Raw genomic sequence first — 12,982 nt, 5'->3', positions numbered from 1 at the left:
TTCCAATATAAGCTTGAATTTTTTTTTCCCTTAAGGCCAAATCTAGATACAGAATTTTGTTCTGATAAATAGAAGCTTCATGAGGGCAGGAATTTTGATTTTTTTTTTTCAGGCACACCTTCAGTGCCTAGACCTGTGCTTATTAAGTATTTGCTAAGTAATTAAATGTGTGTGAGACAATACATAAGGATTCCAGTGGCCTTTGGCTGGGACCTGCCTTCTGTTTATCTGAAGGTGCAGCTTGCTTAGTTTCCAGTAATGCTCCCTGAGCTCCCAACAGGGAAATTCTTAGGGCCACACTGCAGCTGAGCAACTCTGCAGTCTCAGAATCCAGACAAAATCCCCTTCCATCTCACCATGGCAGGAAACTGCTCATGGAAATATCAACAGTGACTTAGGGTCTCAATCCTTCTTCCCTACCAGATGTACTTACATAAGAGGAGGTCCTCAGTGCAACCAGTATACTTGTCTTCAGGGTTTCTTGAAGAACAGACAGAACAGATTACAGTACAACTCTGGGAAGGATTCTGGAAGAATAAAAATAGTGTTTTGAGGCATTTCCCTGGAAGTCCATCCAGTAGTTAAGACTCCACACTTCCAGTGCAAGGGGCATAGTTCTATTCCTGGTCTGGAAACTAAGATCCCACCTGCCATACAGCCTGTCCAAAAAAAAAAAAAAAAAAAGTTCTTTGGGTAGTTTTCTTCTCTCCTTGCTGTTTTCACTCCAACTTTATTAAGTTTTTTTAATTTTTTTTTTTTTTAATGCAGACCAGTTTTAAAATCTTTATTGAATTTGTTACAATATTGCTCCTTTTTTTTTTCTTGTTTTGGTTTTTGGGCCATGAGGTATATGGGACCTTAGCTTGTGGCAGAGGCCTGTGAGTCCATTAAACTGATGCACTTCCTGTTCTGAACTTGAAGCCTGAGCCGCTTTCAAGCACAATTACATTACAGTAGGAAATCCCTGGGATCATCTTCCAGGACTTTGTATATGTGATAGATCTAATGTCACACGTTCCCCCCAAAGAAAGGCTTGATTGGACTATAGAATACACATCTGAAGACCTCTTTTTATATCCAAGACATAAAATCTGAAGTTCATCCCTACCCAGCCTAGATCCTTACCTTCAAGACTGATGACCACAGCTGAGCCTCTTTGACCTCGGTGATGCCAGCCCCTCAGCTCTCTGTCCTGTGTCTATTCCTTTCACTTGCTGGTCCCAGGAACTAGTACTTACCTGCTTGGGATGAGAATTCCTGTGCCTCACAGCCATTTTAAAAGCTTGCTAATATCACCATGAATGTCTGTGGAATCTGGATTTTTTAAAAATATTTAGTTTTAAGCTGGTTCTTTCACTCTCCTCCTTCACCCTCATCAAGAGGCTCTTAAGTTCCTCTTTGGTTTCTGCTCTCAGAGTGGTATCATCCACATATCTGAGGTTGCTGATGCTTCTCCCACCTATTTTGATTCCGGCTTGTAACTCATCCAGCCTGGCATTTCTCACAATGTGCTCAGCGTATAGGTTAAACAAACAGGGTAACAGCAGACAGTCCTCTTGTACTCCTTCCTCAATCCTGAACCACAGGGTCTAACTTGTTGCTTCTTGATCCACATACAGGTTTCTTAGGAGATAGGTAAGAAGGTCTGGTATTCCCATCTCGTTAAGAGCTTTCCACAGTTTGTTATGATCCGTGTAGTCAAAAGCTTTAGCACAGTCAATGAAACAGAGGTAAATGTTTTTCTGAAATTTCTGGGCTTTCTCCATGATCCAGCGACTGTTGGCAATTTGATATCTGGTTCCTCTTCCTTTTCTAAACCCAGCTTTGGATATCTGGGAGTCCTTGGTTCCCTCTTCCCTAACCTTTGGCAAAAACAAATCTTACTGTCTCCATAGTTTTACCTTTTCCAGAATGTTTTATAGTTGGAATAATATAGTATGTACCTTTTCAGATGTGTTTTCCTTTAGTAATATGCATTAAGTTTTCTTCCATATCTTTTCATGACTTCCGTAGGTCATTTCTTTTATTCCATTGTCTGGATGGACCGCAATTTGTTGATTTACTCACCAACTGAGGGACATCTTGGTTGTTTCTAAGTTCTTGGAATTTATATATAGAGCTGCTGTAAATATCCATGTGCAGATTTTTACGTGGATATGAGTTTTCAATACATTTGAGTAAATGCCAAGGAGCATGATCACTTAATTGTATAGTAATAATATGTCTAATTTTGTAAGAAACTACAAAACTATCTTTCAAAGTGGCTGTACCATTTGTATTCCCACCAACAATGAATGAAAATTCATGTTATTCCACATCCTTGCCAACATTTGGTATTGTCAGTATTCTAAATTGTGGCCATTCCAATAGGTGAGTAGTAGTATCTCATTTTAATTTGCTTTCCCTGATGAATTCTCCAAGCCAGGCTTCAGCAATACATGAACCGTGAACTTCCAGATGTTCAAGCTGGTTTTAGAAAAGGCAGGTGAACCAGAGATCAAATTGCCAACATCCGCCGGATCATGGAAAAAGCACTATTTCTGCTTTATTGACTATGCCAAAGCCTTTGACTGTGTGGATCACAATACTGTGGAAAAGTCTGAAAGAGATGGGAATACCAGACCACCTGACCTGCCTCTTGAGAAACCTGTATGCAGGTCAGGAAGCAACAGTTGGAACTGGACATGGAGCAACAGACTGGTTCCAAATAGGAAAAGGAGTACGTCAAGGCTGTATATCGTCACCCTGCTTATTTAACTTCTATGCAGAGTACATCATGAGAAACGCTGGGCTGGAAGAAGCACAAGCTGGAATCAAGATTGCTGGGAGAAATATCAGTAACCTCAGTAATGCAGATGACACCACCCTTATGGCAGAAAATGAAGAGGAACTAAAAAGCCTCTTGAAGGTGAAAGAGGAGAGTCAAAAAGTTGGCTTAAAGCTCAACGTTCAGAAAACAAAGATCATAACATCTGGTTCTATCACTTCATGGCAGATAGATGGGGAAACTGTGGAAACGATGGCTGACTTTATTTTTCTGGGCTCCAAAATCACTGCAGATGGTGATTGCAGCCATGAAATTGAAAGACACTTACTCCTTGGAAGGAAAGTTATGACCAACCTAGACAGCATATTCAAAAGCAGAAACATTGCTTTGCCAACAAGGGTCCGTCTTTTCAAGGCTATGGTTTTTCTAGTGGTCATGTATGCATGTGAAATTTGGACTGCGAAGAAAGCTGAGGGCCGAAGAATTGATGCTTTTGAATTGTGGTGTTGGAGAAGACTCTTGAGAGTCCCTTGGACTGCAAGGAGATCCAACCAGTCCATTCTAAAGGTGATCAGCCCTGGGTGTTCTTTGGAAGGACTGATGCTAAAGCTGAAACTTCAATACTTTGGCCACCTCATGAGAAGAGTTGACTCATTGGAAAAGACTCTGATGCTGGGAGGGATTGGGGGCAGGAGGAGAAGGGGATGACAGAGGATGAGATGGCTGGATGGCATCACTGACTTGATGGACATAAGTTTGGGTGAACTCCGAGAGTTGGTGATGGACAGGGAGGCCTGACGTGCTGCAACTCATGGGGTTGCAGAGTCGGACATGAGTGAGTGACTGAACTGAAGTGAACTGATGACATATTATGTGAAACATCTATTCATATGCTTGTTTGCCACCTGTGTATCTCTTTTAGAAAGGGGATCTGTTAAGATCTTTGGCCTATTTTTTAGATCAAGTGGTTTGTTTTCTTACTGTTGAGTTTTTAAAATTCTTTTTATATTTTGGATAAAAGTCCTTCATCAGATGTTGTTTGCAAATATTTTCTCCGAGTCTGTGGACTGCCATTTCATTCTCTTGACATTGTCTTCCAGAGAGCAGAACTTAGTAATTATCATAAAGTGCAGTTCGTCAGTTCTTTCTTGCATGGATCATGCTTTTGGTGCTGTATCTAAAAAGTCCTTGACATATTCAGTGTCATCTAGGTGTTCTCCTGTGTTATCTTCTAGGAGTTTTATAGTTTCACATTTTATATTTAGGTTTGTGATCTATTTGGACTTAATTTTTATAAACAGTAGAAGATCTGTGTTAAGACTATGTCCAGATTCTAAAGATACATATAGATTAAAAGTTGCCTCCAGAATCTGCCCATTTCTGAAGGAGGAATGTTGAAGTCTCTAACTGTAACAGTGGCTTAATCTATTTCTCCATGCAGTTCTATCAGTTTTGCCTCATTTATTTTGATTGTATACTTTTAGGGGCATACATGTTAAGATTATGTCTTATTTATCATTACAAAATATTCCTCCTTCCTTACTCTGTATACTATGAAATTAAGATACTTACTCCTGCTTTCTATTGATTTGTGTTAGCATGGTATATTTTTCTCCATCTGTTTACTCTTAATCTATATGTATCTTTATAGTTAAAGTGGGTTTCTAACACACAATACATAATCTTTCTTTTATCCTCTCTGACAATCTCTTTAAATTGGTGTATTTAGACCACTGATACCCAAAGTGATTATTGATATATTTGGATTAGTATCTAGCATATTTGTTACTGTTTTCTATTTTGGGGGCTTGTTTTTTGTTCCTAATTTTGTCTTTCATTATTTTTCTGCCTTTTGTGGTTTTAACTGAGCATATTATGGGATTCCCTTTTCTCTTAGTATAGCATATCAGTTATATTTTGTTTTGGCTTTTTAACCTTGCTGTTCTAGAATTTGTAATATATGTTTATATATAATGTGATTCACTTTTCATGTAACAATATACAGTTTCATGGGTAGTGCAAATACCTTATCATAACAAAATAATTCTAGTTCTCTCCTGTCCCTTTAACCATTATCATCATTCATTTTGCTTACACATAAGCATACATAAGCATCTAATTTTTTTCTGGATTGTCAGATTCTCACATCAGAAGGGCCTTGGACTTTGTCTTTTCCTGTTGCCCTATGAGATTAACCAAGCTGCAGCTTAGTTTTTCAGATATTTCTCCTAGATTAGAAAATGTCATCAAGACAAAATTAGCTTTGGAAACTTAGTTAACCTTTCTGGGCTTTCACCTTTTCCTTTATTCTCTTGACTATCATGCTGTCTTTTTCATGTTTTTGAAAAGCTATTTTAAAACTATTTTAATTATTTTCTAGGGGAGAATGGGTATTTGTTAATCTACCTTGCCATTTCAAGAAGTGAAACTCTCACAGCATTAGTTTTTAAATTATATTTTCAGTGAGAACTTCTTTGCAATACAAACACAATTTCATGGTTAGCACTCACCACAGATTTTTGGGGCACTGTCAGGGGTCATGCTTCAGAGAGCTGGCTTCGTTTTCTCTTCATGGATTTACAAGGAAGAAGAACATGTTTTGTTAATCATCCTCTCAAATTACGGCATAAAAATACTGGCACTGAAAGAGAATCCAAGGGAGAGGGAGAGATATTTTTCATAGCATGTTAGAGCCTCAACTTTTCAAACCATTTTAGGTCCTGATGTCTACTGGCATATGAACAGTACAGATTTAAGTGATTTTTCTGAAACCAACTTGGTTGTAGCAGAGAATATAAATGGTTTGAGTGGGAGACCTCTTTCCTTATGCATGGCTTAGGGCATACTCTTGTGATTTTCCCCAGAAACTTAGAGAAAGAAAATTAACCTGGACCTTTCTCAGTCAAATCAATTCTTTCATTTGGGCTTAGGCTGGTCACTTCTTTATTTGGTAGGAAGTAGTCCTGCTTACATGGTTTTTCAGCAAAGGTTTGTTTTATTTTAACTCTCATCCTTTTAAAACCTAGAAATTTGAAGAATGTTAGAAAATATCACATGAAATTACTGAAATTGAACCCAGAAGATTTTCAGTGACCTATATAATAAGCAATCAGAAATAAACAGGATTTTAATTTCTTCTAGATGTTCAAGCATGTAATTTTTAAATGCCGTTTTAGAAACCTAAGCTATTTGATAGCAATTGAGTTCTAATTGCTCAAAAGTATGTTCCAACACAGTTATTAAAGAAATCGGTGATTGCTGGAGGTAGATAGATGTAATTTAAATCTACACAAATTAGTTATCATTGATCCAGCTGACATTCCATACATTTTTGTTTTAATTCTCCTTGTTTATTAGCCAAAGGCAGTTTGCTTAGATTTATAATCATGACTCATGATATGCACCAATTGCTTTTTATTTAAACAAATGGCATTGATTAATAGTGTCTAAAAATCATTGCTGTTTTACATTCATATATGTGAATGTACTGATATTTTTAAGGCAAAAATTTGACGGCTAATCTTTATAAAGAAGTTGCTCAAAACCTAAACTTTGTATTCAGTGTAAGATATGATTTTGTGAAGAAAAGTGCCTATCAAGTGACACAATTGAATTTTTTGTTGTTCAATTTGAATTTCTTTATTCATTCAAGAAGGTGCTTTTCTATTTGTAATTTATTTGTCATAGCCTCATCACAAGTGCATCTTGAAAAGTAGTTAAATCAAGGTTTTCAATTGAGAGTAATTGAAGAGGTGATGAAGCATGGTTTCTGGAGATTGCATACATATAATTTTCTAACTTTCTTCCTTGAGTCTGGTATAAAACACTGCCAACAATATAATATTGATCCATTATTGAAACTTTGAATAGCTCCTAATGACCGCTAGATTCACTGATTGTGAATATTAAGGAACTTACTAAGCAAAACTAAGTCCTCCCTCTTTCTGGGGCAAGAGTACTTAGCACAAGGACCAGGTGGCATATGGAATGATGAGTACAACATGACTCTGGAGTTGGAGAGAGTTGTTTCATATAACAGCCCTGTTCTTAACAGCTAGAGGAAAGTAGCCTTGCTTCCGTAATCTATAGTTTTGGATTTCAACTGCTTCTGCCTCACAGGATGTTGTGAAGATTGAGACAAAATGTAATGGCTGAAACTTTTCATATGATTGGAAAAATAGGCATATGAACTAGTAACTATAGTGAAATCAGTAAAAAATAGAACTAAAACCAATGTGCTATAGAATAGGTTTATGGGAATGATCAATTTCTACACATAGTTAATTTTGTTCTTTTAATTTTATTGTGATAAGAATACAACATAGTATCTGCCCTGTTAATTTTTTTTACATCCTCAATACAGTGTTTTTGACTATAGTCAATATGTTATATAGTGGGCTACAGTAAAGTTTATTGATCTTGCTAAAATTTGTACCCATTGATAACTGACTTCTCATTATACCCACTCTTCAGCCCCTGGAAACCAACATTTCACAGTTTGAGTCTATGAATTTGAATATTTTTGATACCTCATAGAAGTGAAATCATGTAATATTTGCCTTCTGTAACAGATTTGTTTCATTTAGCACAATGTTTACAAGTTTCACTTATATCATGTGTCAATTTCTTCCTTTTTAAGGCTCAGTAATATTCCATTGTATGTATATACCACATGTTTTTAAATTTATTCATCTGTCCCGATTGGCTCTTGTGAATAGTACCACAATGAACATGGGGATGCTAATACCTCATTGAGATCCTGACTTCAGTTATTTTGGATAAATACCCTGAAGTGGGATGGTTGAATGATACAATTGATTTTTAAGAAGTTGGAAAATGAATGAGATGAGAGGTGATATTTCACTGGTTGGACTTGGTTATTTCTGATAATCCCAAATTCAGTATAACTGTGCCTTGATTTGAATTTAATCTAAGGTGGTTGGTTTGAGTTTCAGTGTGGGAGTCAGGAATGTTTGTTTGTTGTGATTTTGATGTGATTTTCACTTGTTTTAGCACCTTTCTTCTGTACATTCAAGATACCATGTTAATATTACTGACACAAAACTAACTTTTCTCCCTGATGAAGGCTTTAAGGTCATTCTAAGACTTAAGTTTGTCAAGGGCTTTTAATCATCTTTTTCTTCATAAAAACATTAACTAGAAGTTTGATATAAGGGAAATTAAATGTATTTGATGAACTTGACTTCCATTTGTCCAGTAACAAATGTTATAACAATCCTCTGCTAAGAATCAGCATATAAGAATTCCATGTTGCTTCCTTTCATCATTATTTTTTTTTTGTATCTAATGTTCTGGAAAGGCATATAACATTTATACTTTGCTGATAGCTAAAATAGTTTTTAAAATATAGGTATAGAGACAAGATTGGACAGTATTTGAAATTAAAAGGAATATAAAGAAGGCATTTGAAGCTATGGTATTTAAGAAAGGAATTAGGGAAAAAAGAAATGAGTTAGGATGAGAAGTAATACAAATTAGTCCTCATAACTAGATCAGGGTGACACTCAAAACATTTTAATTTTAATCCTGCTTATTTATTAGCCAAAGGCAATTTCCCTACAATTATAACCATGACTCATGATGTACAATTGGATTTTTTTAAATGACATTGATTAATAGTGTTTAACAATTGTTTCTCTTTCACAATGTCTATATTAGCATTTTTAAGATAAAGCAGAACTTTGAATGTTACTTTTTATAAATAAATTGCTTCAAAAATTCAAACTTTATATTTTGCCATATGCTTAATATATGTTTTAGTAGCACTGTTGGGTATGAATAAGATAGAGGGCTGGATTGCAGGGTCATTAAAGCTATCACATAATTTTAAAAATACATCTTGTAAATAATAACCATGTCAATTTTCAAATTGATTGTTTGAAGATAAGTCTCCATAATTCTCAGTGTCATTTTTGTATTTGTGTAATAGGTTTCATAGGGCTTCCCTGGTGGTGCTCATGGTAAAGACCCCACCTGCCAATGCAGAAGCCATAAGAGAAGCAGGTTCAATCCCTGTGTTGGGAAGATCCCCTAGAGGAGGGCATGGCAACCCATGCCTGTATGCTTGCCTGGAGAACCCCATGGACAGAGGAGCCTGGTGGGCTCCAGGCTTCTTTACTTCTTGCAAAGAATCAGACACGACTGAAGCTACTTAGCATGCACACATGCAATAGGTTTAATACTGTGGAGTTGTTGTGAAGAGTAAAGGAGGTAACACAGGAAAAAGTGAGGTGAGAGAGAAAGCACATGTAGGGTCAGCATGACAGCATTGAGGACCTAAGATGAAAATATAGATAGTGGAAGTTTTGCAGAGACAACCACCTTGACCTCCATAATCTCCTTCCTGGACTGCTTCAGTTGCCTCTCCTCAGCTATTATCAAAATGCATTGATTCTTTACACAATATGAACCAGATTCTTTCTCTTTTGCTTAAGTTCCCATTGTGCTTAGAGTTAATCTAAGCTCTCTGTTCTAATTTCTAAAGTTCCAAATTATCTGGCTTTACTTAACCCTTTGACTTCAGCCACAATTTTCTCTCCTGTTCACTGTGCTTTAGCAGAGCTGGCCTTTTGTCTCCTTTTGTTCCTACAAAATACCAAGCTCATTATAACCATTCAGCTTTTGCATTAATGTGTACCTCTTGGAATGCTTTCCCCTGGTTTGTACGTGGCTGGTTTCTTTTTGTCGTTTAGAGCTCTTGTGTTTTTAGAGGGGCTTCCCATGACCATCTCTTCTGAAAGAGCCGCCTAGTAACTATGAAATCTGCTCATTGAATTAGATGAGCAGAAAATATAACTAACTGATAGTTCTTTGATTTTTTTTTGTTTATTGATAGATTATTTTCCTTTGTCCACTAAAATGTAAACTCCATGAGAGGAGCACCTTTTTCTGTCTTGCTCACCGATGTGACCCCAGTACCCAGAAGAGTACTTGACATCTATGAAATACTCAGTGAATACTTATTAAATGAATGGATATTGGATGGATGAGAATATTGCTCTAAAGATGTATCTTCTGGATCAGCCAAATTTAGAGAGTAGGACTATTAATCCTAAAGGTTACTGGAGTAATTCTAGTATAAGGTGGTAGGAATCCACAATATTGGTTCTTAATCATTTAAGAAACTAATAAAAACAAATGGCCTTTCTTTATAAATTTGCATAAGTATATGTTTAGTTGCCCAAAAGGTTTTGGCCAACCCAATAAAAAATTATACACACTGTCTGTGGGTTCACAGATTCTCTGTTACTTCCCCACAACCCCTTGGATCCTTCTATAAAAATCCCTAGTCTACATACTCTAATCCATGAAATGGACATGGAAAATACAAGAGACATTTTAAGGAAAAAAATTAGCATTCAGATTACTAACTTGAGGAATAATGCCAAGAATGATGCCATTAAAATATTGAATTGAGAAGTATAGATGATGTTAAGTTTTGGATTTTGTGATACATTGGCAATAAGAATTAGAGAACCATAATTCTGGTAGAAATCTGGACTTTGGAGGCAGAAAAAGGTAGTAAGTAGAAAGAGAATTAATGGAATCATGATGTTTTCACTTTTCAAAGGAGTTGGAATATAGGAAACTTTTAGGGGGATGAGAAATGAAAGAAGCACAATTAAAAGAGAAAAATAGAACTGAAAAGTAAGGTGAGATTAGGACAATGATATTATAACAAAGGTGTGTGTGTGTGTGTGTGTGTGTACTTAGTCAATTCTGTCGTGACTGACTCTTTGTGACCCTGTGGACTGTAGCCTACCAGGCTCTTCTGTCCAAAGAATTCTCCAGGCAAGAAGACTAGAGTGGGTGGCCATTCCCTTCTCCAGAATATCTTCCCAACCCAGGGATCAAACCGAGGTTTTCTGCATTGCAGGCAGACTCTTGACCATCTAGCCAGCAGTGTTCTTAGAGGGTATCAAACAGTGAATAAGAATTCAAAGTCTGGAAGCTCCATGATACTGAGTACAGAAAAAGGGAGCTTCAAAGTGTGAAAAACAGGAATGGCCTTTGAGAAGGTATGTTTAGTGTTAGAAGATGGGAATGCTTTATAGAGCTATTTATGTATAACAAGTAAAACAAGAGTCTAGAATGGTAGACCAGGTAATTAAAATGAATCTGCCAACTGAAAATAAATAATACAGGGCAAAAATACTAAAAGTATCTTCGTGAGGACCCAAAATACTTGATTGAAGTGAAGGACAAAGACCCCAAGACATGAATATTTGGTGTCTTTTATTCCCCCTTGTTGTTATTGTTCAATCGCTCAGTCATGTCTGACTCTTTGCAACTCCATGGACTGCAGCACCCCAGGCTTCCCTGTCCTTCACTATCTCCTGCAGTATTCTCCCTTGGACAGCAACAATTAGAAAATAATTTTAATTAGAAAACAAATGGCAAAAAAAGTTATGAAAAGTTATTTCCAAATGGTCAATGAAAACAGCCTGGAATTCAAACTCAATCATCAGTGAAATGCAAGTTAAAATATGAGATATTGATGCAACTTTGAAATAGCTAATATTAAAATTGCTGACTATACAAAATGTTAGTAAAATGATGAAAAATGGAAATTCTCATACCCTCATCTTTGTCACTTGAAAATATTTTAGCATTATTACCCAACAATTCCTCTCTAGAAATATACTTTGCAGAAATATATGTACATGCCTACCAGTACCCGTGAACACAAATGCTCATATATGTTATCCATTATATCAACACTGGAAACAACAGAAATAATAATCCATAGTAGAATGGATAAAACCCAAATTTTTGCATGTTTATTCAGTGGAATACTACAAAGTAATGAAAGGAGAATTACAGATGAAACATAGATATCATATTGAATGAAAGAACACAGATATAAAAATGTCATGATGTACAATGGATCTAAACTCCAAAGCATAAAAATGCTAAGGATGCATTTTTGATAAAAGGTAAAGAAAAAGAGTACTTTTCCTGAAAGTCAGGAGAGTGATTACTTATGAGCAAACATAGAATGACACATGGACCTGGAGGGGGCATCTGGATAATGTTCAAAATTTGCACTGGACAGTGGTTTCATGGATGCTTGCTTCATTATAAACAATTGAGCTGTACATTTTGTGTAGTTTTTTGCATATGTGTTAAATTTATGTCACATTTTTTTAAAAAAGCAAAGTTAGATAAAAATGTATCATCAGATGTAACAAAAATGAAGAAAAGTTATCTTGAAGGACCAACATCTTTTCATCTCTTATATTTTGTGAAAGCTTAATCTACTTCCAGAATTAGCAAATAGAACTTAAGAAAAAGTGAAAGCCATAGAGATTATGAGTATCTCTGTTTTACAGGTGAGAAAATGAAGTCTAACAGGTTTGAATATAAACAATATCACACAACAAGCTGGAAATGAGAATCAGTTCTGTTATCTATGAGTATGGATTTTTTTTATTACAACCTGATATTTCTTGCTGAATTCCCCCTTTGACATGTGAATTGAAACTTAGATATTATAAAAATTTTAAATATTTAAATAAACTTCCCCATTCTTGGAAAAATATTTATATCTCAAATCTGTTTTCGGTAATAGATCGGTATCTTGAAATGGAAGGGCTTCCCAGGTGGTGCAGTGGTAAAGAATCTGCCTACCAATGCAGAAGACACAAGAGATGAGGGTTCCATCCCCTGGAGGAGAATATGCAACCCATTCCAATATTCTTGGCCTGGGAAATCCCATGGACAAAGGAGCCTGGCCTAACAGTGCTCATGACTGAGCATGTGTGCACACACGCACACACACACACACACACACACACACACATTTGAAATGGACTTAAAGATATATTTTTGAGGTGATTTTTCTCTGGAAATTTTCTTCATTAGAAGTCAATGAACATCATGAAATATAATCATCTAGTAAATCTCTTCAGAATTAATGGATAACTGGCAAATGATGCATATGAGTTCAATATAGGATGTTAAGAAAGTGGATGAGTTATGATTTCTTTTCATATGAAAGGACAAGATTTCACACCCAGTATTCATGAATGTGGAGAAGGCAATGGCACCCCACTCCAATACTCTTGCCTGGAAAATCCCATGGATGGAGGAGTCTGGTAGGCTGTAGTCCATGGGGTCACTGAGGGTCTGACACGACTGAGCGACTTCACTTTCACTTTTCACTTTCACGCATTGGAGAAGGAAATGGCAACC

The sequence above is a fragment of the Ovis aries genome, chromosome X (assembly GCF_016772045.2).
Source record: "Ovis aries strain OAR_USU_Benz2616 breed Rambouillet chromosome X, ARS-UI_Ramb_v3.0, whole genome shotgun sequence".
NCBI lineage: Eukaryota > Metazoa > Chordata > Mammalia > Artiodactyla > Bovidae > Ovis > Ovis aries.
This window is presented reverse-complemented; position numbering follows the sequence as displayed.